A 23,066-nucleotide genomic window follows, 5' to 3' on the forward strand; every position below is an offset into this window, starting at 1 on the left:
TTCAAAGCGCAATGATAGCCAGCTTGCAAGAACGAGTGAATCAAAGATTTGTTTGCAAGATCCCCCCCCCCCCCCAACACACACACACACACCTTCACATTTCAAAAGCCAGTCATTTTTCTAGCGGTTACACCCTAAGAATGCATTGCACTAACTTTAAGTTTTATGGCCTTTCATTCTACAGACACTCACAGCTGAATAGTGGCATTAGTGAACAGGATTTAACAGCACACTGTCTACAACTTAGGCAAACACACACACACACACACACACACTGGTGTGGCTGAAAAATATGTTTCAGAGGATCTTTAGCCAAAAACCACTGCTGCCACCGACTTACAGTATCTTTTAGCAGTTCCTTTTAGATTAATAACATCTGCCTCTACTTTTTTGTAACACATTTAAATACTAAACAGAGGAGGGGAAGAAGTACTTAAAATAACTGCTTCTAATAGCCTTTAATACAGACATTTTGGGTAAGTAATTACAGCAAATTTCACATTTCACCTTCAACCCCCGAGGCTACACTATTCTCCACCTCCTCTGAAATGAACAGAAAGCACTTATTCTTTAGCACTGTGATAGAGAACAGTTTAATATTCTATGTTAGCTTCTCCTCTCGCTTTGAATTAAAACTATAAGGCATGTTTATATTACTTCTTCAAAGAAAAGCCTTGGTCTGGAGAGGTACACCTTTCTAAAAACACGTGTGTTAACCAATTCATAGCATGAGCATGATACCTGCACATATATGTTGTATATATGTAATCACATGCTCCATTGGAAGAATAAGCAGAGCAAATGAAACGCTTAATCACATGATCATTATAAGTAAACCTTTTAGACCACATTCTACTTTAAAACGCCACACAATTTTGCAAGGATTTGCTTTCTGTAGGTATTTTATCCCTCTCTCCATATTTTTATTCTAATGGCTCTCATTTTTCTTTCGTGTAGAAAAACGCTGTACATAGTATATGCTACAAAACACTTACAGTGCAATGTAATCCAGAAGAAATAAAGTGATTTTATTATTAACTATCAAGGAGTAACATTGCCACTCACTAGGTTTGTAGCTACTAGAACCAAGAGCAACAAAATACACTTTCTAATAATTTAGCTTATCAATGTGTAAAGCACTGAGGCAGTTCACACTTAATATAAGGTTTAAAAGCTTTAAAAGCATATACTCACAAAAGTTCCTATACTCCCTATCTCTGACATTCAAAAACAATGTTATAAATATGCAAATTAATTTTTTTAAGTAAAATATTTGCATCTCCTTTCCTCCTCCAGGCTTTTGAACTTCTGAGGTCAACAAGGACAAACAATACCACTAGTGTCTCTTTGCAAAAAGCGGGGTTTGCTGTCTGCAAGCAATGGTATCATTTCCATAGCAACCCCCTAACTATTAATTTTCAATTAAAGCAGACACAAAGCGGACAGCCTGAGGCTGGCAGACAGTGTCAAGAGCCCATCTCTGTAGGCAACAGTTTCACACAGCTATCAAGCGATAGGTGCCTCTTCCACAAAGCTGTATCAGAGGTACGTCAAGTTTGGCAGCTTAAAATAACATTAACCTTCAGTTCAAGCCTTCATATTTCAAATGTGACGTGGCTAAGCATTTATCAATATGACATATTGTGATCAAAATGTAAACAAAATGGACACATTTCTAAATCATATAGCAAGAAAGGGGAATAATTTATGGAGAACAATTGCTAATACCATCTTCCTCCACCATCTCAGGATTTCTCAGAATTAAGTGCCTCACATGGCTCAATATTTTTTAGCAAATTACAAAGCCCCAATATATCACAGTAATGGCACCTGATACAGAAATGATGTGGGTAAATTAAACTTAAACGGTTTTAGTTATGTGCCTTTACATGTGTTACTTTCCAAGCCCATATTCTTGCCGTACCCAATCTAATGGTGCTTTAAAAAAATGTTTAAATGTGTTTTCCTAACAACAAGAGTGCAATACTTGCATTTTAAACATGTGTCATAATTGCTTCCACTAGGAATAGAATGGATTTATTAGCACTAGTATCCTCCCTTCCCTGAAGGGAACAGATTTATCCTCAAAATATTTTCGAGTACTCATATACATAGCTCTATTATTCAGTTTTGACCTGTGCCTTTGACAGGTGGGCCATATATATATATACACACAAAGAGACTGGAACAGTAAGAACTCTCTCCAACCATATAGATAACCTAGAGTAAAAAGCTGCCACTGCTTGGGATATTTCACTCCAGGGTGCACAGAAACACCCGCTGGCAGTGACAGGTATTATGTCACAGCCTGTTTTCTTCCAAACAAAAGATGACAGGCAATGCAAACTGTTTTCAAATGACAACTTCCCATCAAAGTCCTGCTCTAATTCTGAACCCTTTCTGCCCTTTTGCCTCCAGAAACAATTATGCAAAAGAACATATAACAGGTCAAGATCCTCCTCCCCCCCTTCCCCTCACACTCTGTATGATCACAGTTGTAATCCTCTGGACAACTGTCAGCTTTTGCAACAGTTGGATGCCATCTCTAGTTCAGCAGGATCTAGAAGCAAGGCTTCTGGTCAGCAGCCAAAGACAGCAGCCTATTATTGATTCTGAAATCTTCAGAAGGAACAGTGACCACTGAGCATAAGATGCTCAGGCAGTGTGTAAACTCCATGTTAGTCCTACTGCATTTAAGAAATGGTGAATTTATTAGGAAGGCATACATTATACTAACATCTGGAAGAAAAATATCTCACAAAGAAACAGGAAGAGAAGTATAAGCGAGAAGATGTTTCAAAGGTGAAGCAACAGTACACTTACATCACAATGCTCATAATTAACCCACTTTTAAAATAATTGCAGAACTCACAGAACTTGGAAAATGGAAGAAAAGAACACCACAACATACATAAATTCATACTAATCACCATTTTACCCTTGATTTAAGAATCACTAAATTTAACCTTTGTGTGAATGTATTATTTAATTAACATTTTAAAAAATACACTGCTCTAATTTAAAGCAGTACCAACCAATAGGCTGACAGAAAACAATGTATTCATCAATAAGGTAGCCATTAGTTTCAAAGGGGGTAAATATCAGTTTTTTATATGTAGACCAATAGGATTAAGTATATCAAAATTATTGTAGGTTTATTCATGCACAAGATGCAAGAAGTCTATGTTTGTGGGTTATCACTTTGTTAATTTGAGTTAAAGGATGTGATATCTGAATTAGCAAACCATGGTTTGTGATTATCCAGCAAAACAAAATCAGAAACCATGGTTTGATGTGGGTTTATAAGCCATAATTTGTGCTATTGTCTGGCTTGATGTCTAAATGGACAAAGCATCATCAGGGCTTTTTTTCAGCCAGAGCTCACCAGAGCTCAGCTCCAGCACCTCTCAGGTTGGCTCCATTGCAATTCTGAGAGAAGAAGGGAGAAGTTCGTGGAGAGCTCCAGCACCCCTTTTCCTAGAAAAATAGCATGGAGCATCACCATGGCAGCAGCTCCATCTCCAGAGGCTTTTGAACCATGGAAAAGGAAATGGTGAGCCGATGAAGAATTTAAACAGGTAAGCAACTTTGGTGCTTAGACCACAGTTGGAGTTCAGAATTATAAATAATGGAAGACAAGGGTTTGGCATTAAGGTCTGCCTTGAGTAACCTTATATGAGCTGTATGACAAGCCCCACAAGGAAACGGCCATGTATGGAACTGTTTGGGTCTTAGGGGATTCCCCAGGAGCATCTTGGTCTCCAGCTTCCTTCCCTCAAGGTTAGGCCTGCTGCTTGGAACTAGGTTGCTCACTGGTTGACAGGGTTGGAAATGAATTTTGCTCATACTTGCGTGACCCATGGTGTGGCATATTCAACTTTCCCTCAGGACGAGTTGGTTACACTGTTATGCGTTCATTTTCTACTTTTGTCACAATTTCAGTGGGATAATTGCTCATATGGGAAAGACCCCCGTACGGGGTCTTAGGGGTGGTGTGGTAGGTCTCCTGCCTGGCTCTGGGGGCCTGACCTTTCACAACTCAACCCGGGTTGCCAAGTGGAACCCAGATTCTTGGCCTACACCACACTGGGGACCGCTATGCCAGCAATCTGCAGGTGGTGGCTCCAGAAGATGAGTTGGCATCATGTCCATTGGACAAGAGCCAAGCTCTCCAACAGCCAATCCTTTGCCTTTGCCTAGCCACCCCCACATACCTGCTGTATCGGTAACTTATGGCCTATCTGTACCCATACCCGATTTCTAGGTTTTTTTTGTTCTGCTCCTGGGGGAGAGTAACTTTGTGCATGACACACAATGCTAGTCACTATTTTCACTGTACTCGTGATTCTCTGAATCCAATCCAATATTTAAGAATTTCATGTATTCTTAATTATATATCTGCGAAGTCATGATGATTTACAAGACGAGCATGGCATCACTGTTCTTCCTAGTCCTCTTGAAGTTCTCTCATTTGTATACAGCTTGGTGGCATTTCACAGGATAAATAACTACCTGACATTTCTGAGCTTCCAGCTGCAGAACCTGCTGCAAGCCGGAGCTCTAACCCAACAACAGCTGCAGTAACTAGCCCCCCTCTCCTTAGTTCTCCCATGTCCATTGGTTCTAGAGTCAGCCATGATGAGGAAAGGGAAGCTTGATGGAAGTTTCACTCTTTTCCTGAAAGCTTGTAATGCCAGATCAGGTGTGATGTTAAAAATGTTCATTTTTCAAATTCAGAAGCAAATTAGGATTTTCCCAAGACTTTGTGTAAGGGCTAAAATGAGACAAGTCTCAAGTGAGTCTTACTCTAGAATTCCCTACCCCTACTGAATAGAGTGGGACGTGGGTGGCGCTGTGGGTTAAACCACAGAGCCTAGGACTTGCCGATCAGAAGGTCGGCAGTTCGAATCCCCACGACGGGGTAAGCTCCTGTTGCTCGGTCCCTGCTCCTGCCAACCTAGCAGTTCGAAAGCACATCAAAGTGCAAGTACATAAATAGGGACCGCTCCAGCGAGAAGGTAAACAGCATTTCCATGCACTGCTCTGGTTCGCCAGAAGCGGCTTAGTCATGCTGGCCACATGACCTGGAAGCTGTACACCAGCTCCGTCGGCCAATAAAGCGAGATGAGCACTGCAACCCCAGAGTCAGTCACGACTGGACCTAATGATCAGGGGTCCCTTTACCTTTACCTTATTGAATAGAGTGAGTTTCTCCATTTGATCTTTTTCAATGCAGTTAATAGAAGAAAGGAAACAAAAAAATTTTTTAATTGTGCACATTGAAATTGAGTTATTAAAAAAACTATTTCACAATATTATACAACAGTTGTTCAGGCAACAGTACGCTGTAGTAATTTCTATAGTAACATTTGTAGTGCAGACTTTTCTCTTCAACATAAAACTTTTTTCATACTCATTCAGGATTATAGAATATATGCATGTGGCATATATTGTCTGGTGAAAACACTGTCTTTCCACACACAAGGACGAACAAATGCAGCCAAAATGGTCTCAAAAAAAAAGTTGGTCCATTACCTCTCTCGCCCTGACATCACCACTGTGATCCATGCAACGGTCACCTCCAGGCTTGACTACTGTAACTCACTCTACTCACCCTTGAAACTGACCCAGAAATTCCAGTGGGTACAGAATGCTGCAGCGAGACTCCTTATGGGGTCCTCACAACAGGATCACAATCACCTAGTGCTATACCAGCTGCACTGACTGCCGGTGGATTACAGGATCAGGTTTAAGGTGCCGGTTTTAACCTTCAAAGCTCTATACAGCCTAGGACCCTCATACCTATGGGACCGTCTCCTCTGGTATGCCCCACGGAGGACCTTACGGTCTGCAAACAACAACACTCTAAAGATCCCAGGCTCCAGGGAAATTACACTGGCCTCAACCAGAGCCAGGGCTTTTTCGACCATGGCCCTGGCCTGGTGGAATGCTCTCCCACAAGAGACTAGGGCCCTGTGGTATTTGACATCTTTCCGCAGGGCCTGTAAGACAGAGCTGTTCCACCAAGCCTTTGGCCAGGGGGCAGTCTGACCTATTTTCCTTTGTTTAAGAACAAGCATAAAGGAGGCCTCCCAGCCTGTTCACAGGTCCTTATATGATCAGTGAAAACAGCTGATCCTGGGCAAGTATTAACCGCTCTCAATCTTAACCTGATAACTGCCATTTGTCCAGATTTTAATTTTTCTGAATTATTTTAAAGATGTATTTTAATTAATTGGTGCCTGTTTTTATGTATACTGTGTTATTTGTATGATGTTAGCCCCTTGAGCCCAGCTGGGGAGGGCGGGGTACAAATTATTATTATTATTACTACTACTACTACCACATTAATGCAGAGCATTCCACAAACAGGAGGCCACAATTGAAAAGGCCTGTTCTCTTTATGCCACCCTCCAAATCTCCCTTGGAGAAGACATTAGCATAACTTTAAGTACTATAAAATTAGCTATCTCAATGCTAAATACTGGGACATTTAAAAGTATGTATGCCATCCTTAAAAAGCAATGCCGTTTGTCACCATGGGTGTAGTGAAGTGGGGCGGGGGGCAGCTGTCCCCCTTAAATCAATAAAAACATATAGCTAACTCAGGTTCACCCCCCTTTAAGGAAAGGCCTGCCCCCCGAACAAGTATCCTGGCTACGTCCATGATACTGGCCCAAAGCAAAGGCTCCCACACGTATTTTCTAATATCCACAATGCAAGTTAATATATAGCAAGTTAAGATCACTTCAGGGGAAAGCAATTACATGTCACAATATCTAGACACCCACCCAAAGCAACTGAGCCACTACAGTTGCCCATTTGCCTTAAATGTACTTAGAAGGGGAAGGGTTATTGGGTCATTGTCATTTTTATTTTGATTATGTATTTTCTGGTTTTATGTTTTGATTTTATTCTGTGAACTACCCTGAGACCTCCGGGTATAGGGCGGTATATAAATTCAAATTAACAACAACAACATATTTCGGAAGTTCCAAACTGGCTTTTTCCAGCTTTATTAGGGAAATGGTGGGGAGAGTGCTTCATATATAATGGAATTGGGCCAGAGCAAACCTGTGTTTAATGATAATGTAGATAAACAGCATAACTTCTTTTAGTAGGTCCAAGTTTTTAATTCCTGAGTATAGCACACAAGCTTTTAATAGTGTACACAGATTTAATCCCCATTTGTTCCTTCATAACAAATGTAGGTATCAACTAAGAAATAATCCAACACCTACTTCCTACTGTTTTAAAGGGAAAAGTTGAAGCTACTGTGCAACTTTTTTTAAGAACTGCAACAGGATACACGTAGTTTGTCCTCTAAAACTGGACCCCAAGTCATCCTGAGTTACATATGAGAGAGAAAGAGAGAGAGAGAAAAACTCAGGCTATTATCTTTCCATATTTAAGCAATGTTAAATTCCATTAATTTCTATGGGTGACTTTTAAACAGATATCCTATACTGTTAAATCAATGGTATTCAGTAACATTTACCTTTGATTGGATTGTGCCTTGGGTCCCTCACCCACCCACCCAATATTGAAAAAACCCACGTAAAAAACATAGCCACACTAGTTATGTAAAAGTACACAAGAAAACTAAATTCAAACGAATGTTCTTTTCCATCTGCTGGCAAATGAAACATTCCCTAAGGCTGTGTTATACAAGTGTGTGCAATCTTGTCGTAAAATCAGATATCAAGGTAAATAGCCCAGGTTTGTGCTGCCTGGGTAAACAATTGCATTTATCTCCCAATAAATAAATGACTAAAACCCCTACAGTTCAAGGCCCCCCAAAACAAATGATTTGAGCTCCCTCTGCAGGTTCTGCATTTTAAAGTAACTAAGGAACAGTTCCTGGGGAAGGCGGGTATATAAATTTAGCACGATCGTGATGATATGCAGAAACAGAAATGTTTTGACAGGATTTGGCAACAAGATAGTTGACACAGTTATTACTATTGTTCTAAAAACTAGAAATTCTGGCCAAACATAAGCAGGTGTCTTTAATTTAATTCACTGGAGTGGCACCTGTTTACAAAGACTTTGAATAAGCTTAGTAAGTTTATCTTCTTTTTGTAACTGCAAGCAATTTGATGACCAATAATGGAAAAACGGATACAAGAAGGATTATATTATCTTTAACACTCATAACAGATTGTGAAAGACAAACAATGACCTATTAATTTAAATTGATATGCTCCTACATGCAGATATATGTTGATGTGGTCGCATGGAGTATCCAAAACATCTATCTTATGCACACAGAATCTTGCCCAGCCACCAGACTCATTCACCCAAATATACATCCCTCACTGGAAGCAGAGGGTAAATGCACTTGATCATTAACCAAGCAATAACTTATCATTGCATACATGTAACATCAAAGAAACCAGACTCTTATAATGTCATTTCAAGCAGTAAGAATGTTTATCATGGTTCCTTAGATTTCTGACTGGGTGTAAACATGCAAAATAAAATAAAATCCCTCATCACTCAGAGCACTGAAAAAGGACTGATATTGTATTTGTGCACTATGCCACATGATCACTGAATTCACTCAAAATCTTTATTGAAATCGAGGTGCAAACTCTGTGCATTATTATGGATACATTTCAAAAGTAATATCCAGGAAACACTCTTTTTCATAAAGCAAGTTATACATATTGTGTCTATCTACAACAGTCATATACAGAAGATGAACACAACCTATAATGGTTTACTTTAGAAGGGAGAAAGGAAATCATGTACAAAATGGATATCAGAAAGACTTCAGTTTATAATCCTTATAGACACAATCTAATTACTTTTCTAATATAGATTCTTTAAATGAAGCAGCACACAATGCACAGACACCCATCCTAGACTGATGCCCAATAGCTACCAACCTGAGGAGTTATTCCCTGACTCTGATGTTTGTACATTAACTTGTCAGCCCGGAGCAAAAAGAATCAGAGGAACAAAAGGTGCTGGTACTATTAACTGTTTATTCTACGAGTGGATAAACTATGGTTTATTCATTCGCTCACACAGCATGAGTGAAAAAATTATCTGCACACAGCTTTTTCGCTTATGGCATGATTCTTTCCATGCCATAGAAACATGGGGAAGAAGTTCACCACCACCCAAAATAACCTCTTTGCCTTGGTCACATTGCCAGTTACTCCAAAAGCATTGGTAAATATTCTGTTATTGCTGCCACCTTGATTTTCTGTAGGGCTCAAATTCTCTTATAAAAAGAAACCCCAACATCTAATTACTGGGTAGCACAACCAAATTATTCAGGCATTGGTAGTCAGATGGCGGAAAAGAAAACCAAGTAACTGTGCCGAAATGAAAAAGAAAAGCTGTAATTGTTTTAAAGGAATCTGGAGATCACATGATATGTAAAATGGAGATGGAATAAAATATACTCTGGCCAAAAAAGCTAGTTTGTTTAAGCAAATGCATGGGTGGAAATATCAGGCGGGATCACCCAAACTTATACTGTCCTAACAATTCCTTTGTATCAAGTAATTTCAAAGGGTTTTCGAAACAACCAGATATTTTTGTCATTGTAGATGTAGCCAACAATATGGTTCACTTAGACATCAGGAACTGACTTATCAGGTAAACAGAGAATTAAGTTTGGCTATATGCGAAGTTCCATCTTTTTACACAAATGGTAATGGGCATGTACACTTCTGGCAACATCAACTAACGAACGGGCTACCTGTCCTCAAAGAGGCTGGAAAAAGAAAAGACGTATGGTGTAGAGGAAAAGCAAAGCACAAAAACTGTTGCCCAATAACAGGATAAACATTCCATACAGAGAATAACCATTAGTTAGAACCGCAACACTTGACAGGGCTTGATTAATGGGAAAAGATGCAACAAGCCCTGGTATGGCTGTTGCAGACAGAAGTCAAACATATCTTCACAGAAAAAGGCCTGTTTGCAAAATGGAGAAAAACTGAGTCAGCCAGGTTCAATTGTCCAAACCTCAAAAACTGATGCCAATATTAGATCGTTTTTGTCACACACTGATGAAGAGCTCAGCTAGAACCTCTCTGTAACTCCTATTCTCCAGTTTTTGGTTGTTGTTGTTGTTGGTTGGTTGGTTTTTGCTGCTGCAGGGATAGTTCTTCTGTTTACTGTTGTAGTACTGTATTTTTTTAAAAAAAATCTGACCCTATACATGCTAGTAATTGCTTGCAGAGAACAGTGTGAAATGATTCATTGAAACATTTGGACCTTCATTAAGGAAAGAGTTCATAGCACCTTCTGCCGCCACGCTACCAGGCCTTCCAGAATATATTGATGCAGTATTGCATATTGTGTTTCATGTATTTGTATACAACAGCCTTTTTTTTATTAAAAAAATTCTTTCTCCATTACTATTGTGATGCAACAAGCTAATGGAAATGTCTATGAATCTTCCACAATGCCATACACAACTCTACTCCGTCCTTTCCCTAACACATCATATTATCCACTGAGTGCTGGTGCAAAAGGGGCACAGATGGGAATCTGACCATCATAGCAGGCCATAACATAATTTTCAGCCATGCCATAGCTGACAGCTTTACACAATTAATGTCATGGAAAAGTTTTGTAGTTCAGGTATTGAAACATCTGAATGGTTGAGTTGTGACTTCGTGCTTCATAGTGAATTGGAGACTTAATAGTCACTTCTCCATACAGTAGTAACTGAAATGCCAGTGACCCCCCCTTTTTTTTAGATACTACGATACCTTGGTTTTCAAATAGAATACGTTCCAGCAGTCCATTTAACTCCAGGAACCGGAGTGCTGCTCCTGCAGCCAATCGGAAGCTGCGCTGGACGTTCAGCTTTCAAAAATTGTTCCGTTCGGAAGCCAATTTGTTCAGGAGCCAAGGCATTCAGCTTCCAAGGTACGACTATACTATTTTGACAACTGGTTCAAATATTGCAAGCCCTCAAGATGTCAAATTAGTCATTTAATAGAAACTGTACTCTGCATAAAAGTGTTATCAAATAACCTAAACACAAAAAAAGCATGAACAACTAACACAAATCAGCCCTACAACCAAACACTACTAAGCTGTATTCTCACCACTTTACTCCATGCCTTCAGCTAATGAGTAGAGTTGCTGGCTGTACCATTCTGTACATGGTCTTGCCCCGAACTGCATGCTGTGTGAAATATGTGAAAGGGCTCTGCATGAGTCCATATGTATGGGCACAGGACCTATATATGCAACCAAGGTACAAAGGGCCTATACATGCAACCAGGGCTCTCAACTGCTACAGTTATACATATTCAGAGCTCTTTCTCACATTCTGCTTGACTCTTTGAGTGGGGAATGAGCAAGCACTACCTGCTGCCCTCCATGATTTAGCACATTTAGTGGTATGGGAGAAGAGAGAATTAGATTCCTGAAATTCCTTAGTTCAAATATGCAAATTCCTATACATTATATATTTAAATAGGGGAATATCTTGCCTGGGACCAACATTAACGTCACAACTGTGGCAAGCTTTCTCCAGAACTCTTCATCACACAAGATGTTATGAAAAGCAGGGGATGAGGGGGACAAGGAACAACATAAAACCAATTAAGTATACAATTTAGGCTACAAGCCATGAGGTCAGCTTGTAGATTCAGTTTCAAGATGGAGATTTCAGTCTGACTAAATCCCTCCCAGGTGCTATAGATATCTGGTTACACAACTAGGTTCCTGCAATGAAGAAGCAGTGACTGCTCCATATCTCTGAGAACTTCAAAGTCTGGCTTTGCAACCTAGTTCTGTCCCAAAGTGTAAAAAGAAGCACACAATTTATTGGGCAGGCAGAAAGCAGAAATAAAAAGAAACATCACAGTCTTCAATTTAGCAAAGCCAGGAATTGGCTTTTTGAATGGGTCTCTCGGCAAAGCAAGTCAACTGAAACCAAACAGTGTAGTGTTCCTTAATGATTGAAGGAAATGCAACCCACGAAATGCAGGTCTATTCTCATGTGATCAAAATCACCACTCTCTGACTGTAGATTTTGCACTGATTTGCTGGAGTCAGTAATTCTCAAGGCACAAAAAAATGGGGAAGATAGCTTGTTTGTCCATAAGGGGAAAAAAAAAAAAATCAAGTTGGACCAACCAAAATGTGACCAAAGTGTGGCCCTGATGTAGTAGTCTTTTTTTGCTGCTATTCCTTTTGTTTTTTCCCTTGTCCTTTTCACCTCCTGCTTTGCATAGCATCTTGCCTGATGAAGAATTCTGGAGAACCCAAGTGCCTGTTGCCCTTTTGTGACATTCTGGTTGGCCCCGATAGAGGTACCATCCAACTGTGGATTTGGGAGGGTTTTCTTCTCTCTCTCTTTCTCTCTTTTTGGAACAACACAGCAACCTTTGTTTTTTATGCACCCTGAATAACACAAATATGTGTATTACACAACCTTCATTTTAGGTGACTGAAATCTCTCCCCTCCATCATCTATTATAAAATGTTGTCAGGCAGAAACACCCTACTAAGAAAGAAAGACTAAACTCACAAACCTGACAAAGGCATTCATATGAGAAACAAGGAATTTATTCAAGGGATTACCATATTACCCAAACTGCATATTTCAAGTCTAAGGCTGAAATGTTCCATGCCATTTACACCCGCCACCATGAATTCATATAATCCATAGTCATGCAACACACACATATACATACATATAAACACACAAAGATTTTTTGAAATTACGCAACAGCGTGTAATTTCCCTCCTCAAGCTATAGAACCTCAACACCCTAAAGAAGCATACATATTGCTTTGGAGACAGTGTCTCATTCACCCTCACAACAGCTCTATGAAGTAGACATTCAGTGTTCCTGTTTCACAGATATGGAACTGAGGCTGAAAGATAGCAGCTTGCCCAAGGCCATCCAAGAAATCCTACTGAACCACACTGGCTGTTTTAAAAATGAAAAATCTATTTAAAAATCAACACACACCTCAATACAGCAAACTTCATTTAAAAATCAAAACCAGAACTAATTCAAAACTCTCACTAAAATTAATTCAGGCCATGCACCCCAAAGCAGCAAACCAATTTCTACGAAGATCATCCAGCTAACCTGAATATATGTTACCAAAGCAGCACTTAATTTCTGCAAACAAAATGTAAAGTATTGTACCAAAAGCAAAACAAAAAGGTAAAGAGCAAAAAGTACAAATCGTTACTTTTTTCTCCCTTATCTCAGGGATCCACCTTCACTGTGCTAGCTACCCCTTCCTCTTTTGACCAAAGATTCAATTGGGCAAAGGGATATGTCTATTGCATTATTATTAATTCAGATTATTCATCACTTTGTACCAAAGCCTCTAGGTAGTTTACAATAAAAGCAACCAATACACTTTTGATAACAATCAATTAAATATAGTCATATAAAAACAAGGTACAATCAGATGAGCTGCTAAAAAAGAGCACCACAATAATCACAACTACCTCCTGTAGCAGTATCAACAAAATTGTAAGTGTGTGTAACTCTTGGGAAAGTACTCACAATGGTAGGGCTGGGCAATGTATCGATATACTGTATCGTCCAAAACCGGTTTGAAGTTCACATCGTGATAATTGTTTCGTAATATTTGAGCTGGCAATATATCACGAATCACAGTGTGTGAAAGGGCTAGGAGATACAGTGGTGCCTCGCAAGAGTTATACATATTAATTATGTATAATTAATTTGTTCCGCGAGTCTCTTCGTCTAGCGGTTTTTTCGTCTTCCGAAGCAACCCTATTAGCGGCTTAGTGGATTAGCGCTATTAGAGGTTTAGCGGCTATTAGCGGCTATTAGCGGCTTAAGGGATTAGCAGATTAGCTGCTAAAAGGCTATTAGCGGTTTAGCGGCTTAGAAAAAGGGGGTGGGGAGCGGAAAAAAATCTCAAGACTCGCAAGACATTTTCGTCTTGCGAAGCAAGCCCATAGGGAAATTCGTCCTGCGAAGCGCATCGAAAAACGGAAAACCCTTTCGTCTAGCGGGTTTTCTGTCTTGCGAGGCATTCGTCTTGCGGGGTACCACTGTATCTGGTTTTCAACATCGTGGTAACTCACCAGCTAAACGTTGCAATGTTATCACCAGCTAAACCTCACAATATCACCAATGAAACCTTGCACTGTTATCAGCAGCTAAACCTGTGAATACTCACAGAAGCAATGGGAGGCAGCGGCAGTAGTTGCGGCAGCCTGCGAGGCCTTGTGGCAGTGACGGAAAGTGGCGGCAGTAATGGCAGTGGCCTACAAGGCCTCACGGCAGTGACAGAAACTGATGGCAGAGGACTGTGAGGCCTCACAGCGGTGATGGAAAGTGACAGAAGCGGTGGTGGCTTGCAAGTCCTCACAGCAGAGTCCTGTGGGGGCTCATGGCAGTGACAGGAGGTAACGGCTGTAGTGGCATCATGTAAGGCCTTCCAGCAGCAACGAGAGATGGCAGCAATAGCAGTGGCAGTCTGCAAGGCCTCGTGGCGACACAAGCAGTGGGGCTTGTGAGGCCTCACCGTGGTAGCAAGAAGTGATGGCAGCCTGAAAGTCCTCCTGGCGGTAGTAGAAGGGGGTGGCAGAAGCTGTGGCAGTCTGCCTCAGCGAGGCCTTGCAGGCCACCGCTACTGCCACCGCCATGACAAGGCCTCGCAGGCTGCCACTGCTTCTGCTACCACCATCCCCTGCTGTGGCAAGGCTTCGCAGGCTGCTGATTATTGTGCCCCTGCTGCCAGGCTGCCGCTGCTTCTGCCTCCCCCACCCCATTGTTGATTCTGCCGCTGCCAGGCTGCTGCCATTTCTGCCACCTAGCAAACCTGCTGGCAGTCTGACCATCCCAGATTATTTGTATTCACTATGACTCATCACCATAGTTTGGATTGTCCTGAATACCACCATTTGATAGCCAAGCCCAAAACCAAAGTCTCATTAGGATGCATTTTGGTTTGCCTGCTGCTGAAAGTGACCATGAGGTGATTGATAACATTATCATTATCAGTTTGGGACCCATAAATAGTAGCATTGACCTGTCCGCCTCTGCATGGTTCCTTCCTTATTTCAGATATTGTGATATATTGTGATGTTTAGCTGATGCTATATCATGATATTGAAAACCAGTTATCGCCCAGCTCTAATCACTGGTGGTGAGTAACATACTCAGTCATCATAACCAGATCAGTTTCGGGTCTGTAATGGGCATTAGATAATCTGTAAATATCCACTATGGATATGTAGGGCTGGATTCAGACTAAGGCTATAATCCAAACTGCTGGCTGGCGGCAATAGGGTTTTATGAAGCAACTGCATCTACAGCCCTGCTGTTCAAGCTTGTCATGGCAGAAGGTAGTGAGGAAAAGAAGTGCCTCTTTGCTGCATCAACTCCTCGGCTAGTGTTGCAAAGCTATCCTTATCTGGCTCCATCAATTGTTGGTCTCCCTGCCTCCTGCTTGACCAATCCCATTTGGCACCAGCCCCCACTATAATACTATACCCATCCAATGCTAAGGACACCTCTAAAAGCTTTTCCCCTGCCACCTAAACTGTGAGGGGACACAAAGCATGGATTTGCAGAGTTCATTTGTCATATGAACTGGCAGTGGAGTATACACCCAGATCTCACTGGAAGGACAGGTCGTGAAGCTGAGGCTCCAATACTTTGGCTACCTCATGAGATGAGAAGACTGGGAAAGACCCTGATGTTGGGAAAGATTAAGGGCACAAGGAGAAGGGGACAACAGAGGACGAGATGGTTGGACAGTGTTCTCCCAGCTACCAGCATGAGTTTGACCAAACTGTGGGAGGCAGTGGAAGACAGGAGTGCCTGGCGTGCTCTGATCTATGGGGTCTCGAAGAGCTGGACACGACTAAACGACTAAACAACAACAACATGACCTTCTGACCCTGTAGGGATATCTGGAAGAATTTTTCTGTTTCCTCTTGGTGAAAAGAGCAGACCGAGGAAAAGTTCCTTACCTACCCTGTAGCCATAGAACGTACCAAGGTGCACAAAGAGGGACAGACACTCTAACTGGCAGTGGGAAATGGGGGGCAGGAGACTGCCAGAGCCAGTAAAATGGAGCAAATGTGTGTTTTTAGCAGGTTAACCAGCGATGGGTATTCTGGTAGCAAAGTTGTAAGGCAAAGGTGAAGATGTTGTGAAGCTGCTCCCAACTGGAAGTGAGTATACACCCAGATCTCAAAGCCAAAAACTCTTCCACTGATCAGTGGATGTTTAATCTTGGCTGGGTTGAACCAAAGTACCACACCATTGAAAATAAAGAATCTGACCGCCTTTTGTTTGTTTGCAGTACCATTGTGCATAAATCAAACACTGTGCATAGTTGGACCAATTGTGCGTAGTTTGACCAAATGACACCCAAATGTTGGTTGTTTCAAAAAATTGCAGCGGTTTGTGGAAAAGCACGGTTTCGTTCACTAAGCATTCAGGCCATGGTAATGTTGCAATAAAAGTATTAAGTGGAGTTCAGGTCTCTGATGCAATACCACGGTAGAATGCAGCATACTTGCTCCATTCCAAGGTTTTCAAAATGCAACTGGATGGCAATTCATCTTACTAGAAGAGAGGTTTTACACCTCATCTGATGTATACCTCCAGTTTGCAATGTACTTTTCCCTCAAGAAAAATCTCTATATTGTGTCTGACTAAGGAACCTAAGTTTGGCTTGGCTTGCATCCGCTCTGCAGTGTCTATACTTTTGAGCAGCAACCATTAAGAACCCTTTAGCAGCCATTTACACCTCTTCCAGAGCCATTAACACCTCACTGGTAGCCTCTTTTCCTCCAAGGCCTTAAAGGGAGGTGCTAGAAAAGAAAGGGAAAATCTGCCCTCACTCCAGGGCTTGATTAAGTGTACTAGAAGTAGGACTGTTTCACACATTACTGTTTTCCTGTCTCTGTAAGAACAAAAGATACATCATCACTTCTGAAGTACACTAGCAGCTTCCTCACCCTATACTTCCCAAATAAATAATATTCATGCCATGAGCTTCTGAAATGAGGGTGTACATTTGTGTGTGTGTGTTGCACCATGGAGGATTTTTCTGTAGGAAAAACACACACACACCACCATGTGTGAATAGGTCTTTAGTTAAACAAGTTAATCTGTTTCTCTCACTGAGAAACAGCAGCTGTGGCTTCCTTTTTACCAGCCCTAACTCTCATATATATTGCACTGTATTTGTGCTTCTAATATTTTCTAGGGATCTATCTTTTGGAGGGGATAGATAGGGTGGTAGGAATTAATTGTAGCTCTGTAGGAAGGAGGGAATATTCATTCATTCATTCATTCATTCATTCATCCATGTATTCATTCCCTGCCCATCTGGCTGGGTACATTCTTAGAATACATTCTTAGAAAGAATACTAGGTTGTGGAGACACCATACATTTACAGCACACCCTCCCTCCCAAAGAATCCTGAGGATTTCAGTTTCTTAAGGATGCTAAGAATTATAGCTGTTGTAGGGAACTACAGTTCCCATGATTCTTATGGGGATGTGCTTTAAATGTAATTGAGTGTACTCAGGGCTACATTAGAGTATTTTGGATTTATATGTCTTATTTGGTGTTTTATTCATAAAAGTAAAATAAGAATCCTTACCAAACTGTTTAATGGATATTTGCTGTGTAACTCATGTGAGTATATCAAACTCTGAATTATGAATGTATTTAATAATCTGTTAGGTTGGCCATTAGTATGAAAGCAAAGCCAACAGCTTATTTGTATTCTAATGTGGTAAACATCAGGCAATGTAGCAGTTAAAGGGTATTAGACTCAGGCCTATAATGCCTGGCTTCAAATCTTCTCTCAGCCATTAAGCTCACTGGGTGATCTCAGGCCAGTCACTGTCTCTCAGCTAAACTTACCTCACAAGGTTGTTGAGAGAATAAAATTGGGAGAGGAAGAACCGTATGTGCTGCTTTTTAAGTTCCTCGGGGTAAAGGTCAGCTATAACCATAACAACAACAGTGCCAGTTAGTTATCCAGTGCCCCAAGGCAGTTGAAATCCGGGGTAGGGGGTGGGGCTCACAAATTATCTCCTAATAACTTTTTGATTTTACCAACAGTTTTAATAAATCAATTTCAAGGTCAAATCACTATTTTGATCCATTCTTGTGGGGCCCCTAAAAGGCATGGGGCCTACTCTGCCTATTTGGTATCCGCTACTGCAGTTATTCTATTTTACTTAGGAAAAACAAAGGCCAACTTATTCCGCCTGGAGTTGCTAGATTCCCCCACCCACCCAGCCACATACCTGAAGACCCTGTTTATCCACAGGAGGCATGGGCAGAGCCTTCAGGATGTAGAACCCAGACATCCACGTCTCCTTAGGTCAGATGAGTGGCAAAGCCAGTCCAAGGGGGAAGTGGGAGATTACAGTTACTGTACATTTGCACAAGGCATGATGCCCTACTTTCTGGAGAAAAGAAGATGAGCCATCATGAAACACAACTCTCTTGCACTCCTTTATCCTGCCAAGCACCACGCTTGAAAAGCAGAATGGGAGATTGTGCTTCTCAGATGGTGAACATTTGCCTGAGTGGGGCATATCAGCAGCCTTTTCCACATAAACAGGTTTATGCCAGGTGAGACATGGAACCTTGCACATCCTCCCTAACACAGGGAAGTGGATCTGTCAGGCTGGAATATAGAGGTAGGGACAGAATGCTTCCCATTGACCAATTTTTGACTTGGAATACACTGCTGTCGTTCTTTCACATTTCTGCAAGCCTGCAGTATTCTTAGTATTAGGTACCTTTCATTAATTATCATCTTCCAAACTTGTCTCATTAATCAGCTGATCATTAATCAATAGGGCCAAACATATTTTTACATATGTAAGTGAGTCTTTTTAGTAATGCTAGGGAAGGATGCCTGGAGGATAAATACTATTAAAGGGTACATAAAATGTACAGTAGGTAAAAATGTTTTCTTTAGCTAGAAATTGTCGTACTAGTGTACCCCCCCCAAAAAAAACCCCAACCCAAAAAACCTGAGGAACTGTGTTAACAAATTCTTTGTAAACAAAGCAGGTTTCACATTTTTCTGCATGCCAGGTATTATTATTTTTTAATGAAAAGCTTCTGTCCTACTTCTACACCAAAATTATAATGTTCTATTTTATAAAAAGATACTGAAATGTAAAATGAGCTGACATCAAAATATAACAAGGAAGCAGAGATAAATTAAAGGAATTCTTTGGTTCCTTCAATAACTAATCAGAGATATATAGAAAGAGGCCTTTTAAGTTTAATGATACCTGCTCATTAAATGATGCTAAACACTAAAATACCATGAACAGCAGGGAATTTCAGTTTACATTAGAGGAAAAAAATAAAAGGGTAAAAATGACTGAAGTTGGTCAGTTCAAGCTGATAGGGCACTTCAAATGAATAACAGAAGAATAAAAGAGACACTCTAGGTTAAATTAGGTTCTCCTCTGCCTTTTCTTGAAAGTTCTTAACTTCAATTTTTTTTTGAATTAACTAACCTGCCAAAAAAAAATAAAAATCAAAGGCTTGAATTGGAGTAAAGTTAAACAAGCAACTGTACTTCAGAGTAAGTTTACCCATTAAATTGCAGATAAAACCTTAGCATAAGAAAAAAGATGGCGGATTTCATCTATGTATTAACTTCTAGTCTAGCCAAAGAAAAGAAATAGCTTTTCTTTGAATGTGCCTTACATTATATTCCAGTGCTAAATGGGGTTATTGTAGTAACTTATAGTGCAATCCTATGCATGTCTACTCAGAAGCAAGGCCCAATGATTTCAATGAAGCTTCTTCCCAGGTAAGCAAGAATATGATTGTAGCCTCCGTCACAAAAACGATAAGATATTGAAAAATGTGAGAGGCGATTATCTACTACTTTATTTGGCATTTTAATGCATTTTAAATGTTATAAAATATTTCTTTGTTATCTAGGACAAGTGCATAGTATATACTAAAAATGCTTCAGAAGAAAGTGAGTTTGTAAATAAATAGTTTGTGGTCTTTATAATATTCTAACAAGGCACTTCTTTTTAGGCTACACTGCTTTGAAGATGATTACATTTATCATTTAAAAACAGCAGAATTCCATTCTGGGGTGTTTTCTTCTTAATGTAGAATATAAACGAATTTGGGGGCAGGAATATGCTCCTTCAAAAAGCCATTCAAACTATATTAACAGATGCTAAATTCTGTTCATGCATTTGAAAATAACAAATATGGTGCTCTTATACACACCAAGATTTTATTTACCTGGAAATTTCACTGCAAAGGTCTACACTAGCTAACAGTTATGGTCAAAGACATGGGATGTATGGCCTATATATGGGAACAATGATAGGAGTAAGCAATATCTTGAGACATTATCCGGACAAAGTTAAACACCTACAAGTTCATTTTCAGAGGAAAAAACAAGAACATGATTTAACTAACTCCCATTACAACATTACGAATTCTATACCTTATTACCTAGTAAAAAGCCCCGTTGAACTGAAATGGGCTTACCCTAAACATACCTAAGAGAAAACAGTTCACACTTTCATTTTTACATTATTTTCAAATATTATATAGTACAAATTTAAAGGCAGGATGTTGTATTTGGAAGAAATGTTTAGAATTAGCTCCCCGCCCCCACCCTGCCTCCCCCATCAAAATAGTAAATACTGAAAAGGTTCTAATGGACTGCATTAGACTTATACATAGGGGTGGTGGTTGGTTTTCTAATAAACACTGCATATGAGAAATCAGTGTTGGAAGTTTGCACTATGAGAGTTGTGTTGAGATGTCCTGTGTTGAGATAAAGTCAATGTGGAGCAGAATTAACCTAGGTAAAATTTACCTCTGGGATACAAAGCTATCCTTTAGTACTTTTTATAGATTTTTTTTTAAATGTAAAAACAATAATCAAATTCAGAACAAAGCTTCTCTTTCCCACATGTTTACATTGCTATTGTTGCTTTTTAACTGTACCACCTTCAAGGTATGGAATCTAATAAATACATTTAAAAAACCCTACATCAGTGCACTTGAAGTAATTTAACCACAAAAACTAATTTACGAGGGGTTTGCAGACTGTCATCAGCACAGGAGTCAAGCAGACTGAGCCCAGTGGGGTCTGGAAGAGGTCCAAGCACATGCAGCAACCTTGGAAGCAGGCACTCATGAGTCACAAGGAGGACTCAAACAGCAAGAGAGCAGTAGGCCAGTCCTCCTTGTCTAAGGAAGAATCCCCAGACCCAGCTTCTGTCATAGTCTCATTGCTGATCACCAACGTGCAGAACTCAGTGGAGTGGGAGACCAGCCAACCGGAAGAGTCTTTGAGGTGTACTTGCCTGGAGGCAGAGTCAGCGTCCAAAGTCAGATCCAGTCCTAGGGTCAGGCAAACAGCAACCCACATCATCAGAGGGGTCAGGGAATCCAATGATCAAGAGTCAAAACAAGCATGAGGCAGCCAGGAACAACAAGCATTATTTTTAGCACCTGATTGAGCCTGGAAGTTCTGCTTAAGAAGGCTGAAACCAACTGGTTCTCATCAGTGCCTTCTCCTCTGTGTCCTTACAGGCTGATCAACTGCAGGTGAAGTCACTCCACCTTTCCCCCCTTCAGGTTGCTGTTCAGCAGGCAAAGCTGTCCATGGCAGCTTCTATTTGCAGGTGGCTGTCAAAACCCTTTGCTTAACTAGATGGGCATCAGGCAGGAGGTGTAGAGGTACTACAATGGGCCCTGGCCCTAGTGAGATGTGGGTTCCCCACCATAGTAAGTTGAAGGATAGGAGGCCCAGGATCCATTTGCCATGCAAGGTTTGGGAACACATCCTTGGTTACCCTAATGTGGATATCTTCACCCTCCTCTAAACAAAAGTGGAGGAGAGGAGGTGAGGACTCAGGGCTAGAATGTACAAGAAATTGGAGAATGAAAATGAACCACTGGCTCATGGATTATACTATCTGTATGTGAATGGTTAAATCAACTCACTCAGAACATAAATGGCATCTGATTAACCACTAGGGTGTGGTATTTTTGTGGGCCTGTATATCGGCAGGAAAGTCTGCCACCACTGTTGTAATCTCCCCTCCCCCAGCTACAGCAGGACCTGGCATGATTTGGCAACTGCAGACACAAGAGGAAGGAGTAGCTGAGGGGATGGATGGCAGGCACACAGAGGTGGTGGAGAGGTCCTCTCTTTATATATCTAGATGTCAGAGAAGAGGAAGCAGATCTGAGGTTCCTCTTCCCCCCAATCATGCAGAGTGCAAAGCCTCACTGACTAGCCAGAAGAAGGGGCTGAACAGGAGGAGGTGGCATCAGAGCTGATAGACAGGATGCAGTCTTGTTACCCACCTTCATAGGTGGGATGAGATACACCCACCCAGACAGAGTACAGAAGACTCTTATGATGAGAATCTTGCCCCGTCTCAAAATGGCCCATGGTGAGGAATGCAAGGCAGAATCCCTTCAAAGGGGTTTACATTAATACAGTTGGGGAAGGTGTAACAGCATGCAGTGTAAATATGCCCAGAACTGCGGCAGCTGACTTGCCTACCCCATCTGAGGACCTTGCTGGGGGCAGAGCTTCTTTCATGGCCAACAGTCCTCTGGAGCAGCAACAACAGGCAGTATACATATGGTGGCAGAAGTTCTGGAACAAGCAGATGCATTTCTGGTGGGACAATTAGGCAGTGGTGAAGGTGATTAACCACCAGGCACTTCACTCAGAACGTGGCCTCCAATGCTTGAGTGCGTGCACCTCCTCCTTAGCTTGTCACATTCTAGGCATGGAAAACAACACTGGCAATCCAAAGGAAGCCATTTCTGGAGATCCTATGGTACACTGTGATGCAGTGAGTAATGTATTCAATCACTCCTTCTACTCTACACTTACTTGGTGGATGGTGGATGTCTCTTTACAATTCATTGTGGAGGCACATTGAGGCCAGGCAACGTCTTGTTGCTATCAGAAATAGATCTGCTGAATTGGGTGCAGTTGTTCTAGATTTTGTGGTGGGTAGGCATAGGACAAGGTCCTCAAGCTAATAAGGGGAGAATCCCCCAAAATGTCCTTGGGGTGCTGCA

General features: G+C 41.0%; 1 protein-coding gene and 1 long non-coding RNA gene across 24 annotated transcripts in view; one reads left to right on the forward strand and one right to left on the reverse strand.

Moving 5' to 3' along the window:
- The window catches only part of LOC310658358, an 8,457-nt gene extending 7,027 nt beyond the window's left edge, over window positions 1–1,430 (forward strand). The window contains exon 3 of the long non-coding RNA XR_014502270.1: window positions 1,297–1,430. This is a non-coding gene — a long non-coding RNA (uncharacterized lncRNA). The remainder of the gene's footprint in view (window positions 1–1,296) is intronic.
- FOXP2 (forkhead box P2) overlaps window positions 1–23,066 on the reverse strand; it is a 345,911-nt gene that overhangs the window by 195,360 nt on the left and 127,485 nt on the right. For 2 of the 23 annotated variants that reach the window (XM_083399664.1, XM_083399662.1), the window contains exon 1: window positions 7,242–7,341. The exons of the other annotated variants lie outside the window; for them this stretch is intronic. The gene's annotated coding sequence lies outside the window, so the exon portion shown is untranslated. Of the gene's footprint in view, window positions 1–7,241; window positions 7,342–23,066 lie in introns of those variants that run through there. 23 annotated transcript variants of the gene reach the window in all.

The sequence above is a fragment of the Podarcis tiliguerta genome, assembly GCF_965153285.1.
Source record: "Podarcis tiliguerta genome assembly, chromosome: 10".
Classification (NCBI taxonomy): domain Eukaryota; kingdom Metazoa; phylum Chordata; class Lepidosauria; order Squamata; family Lacertidae; genus Podarcis; species Podarcis tiliguerta.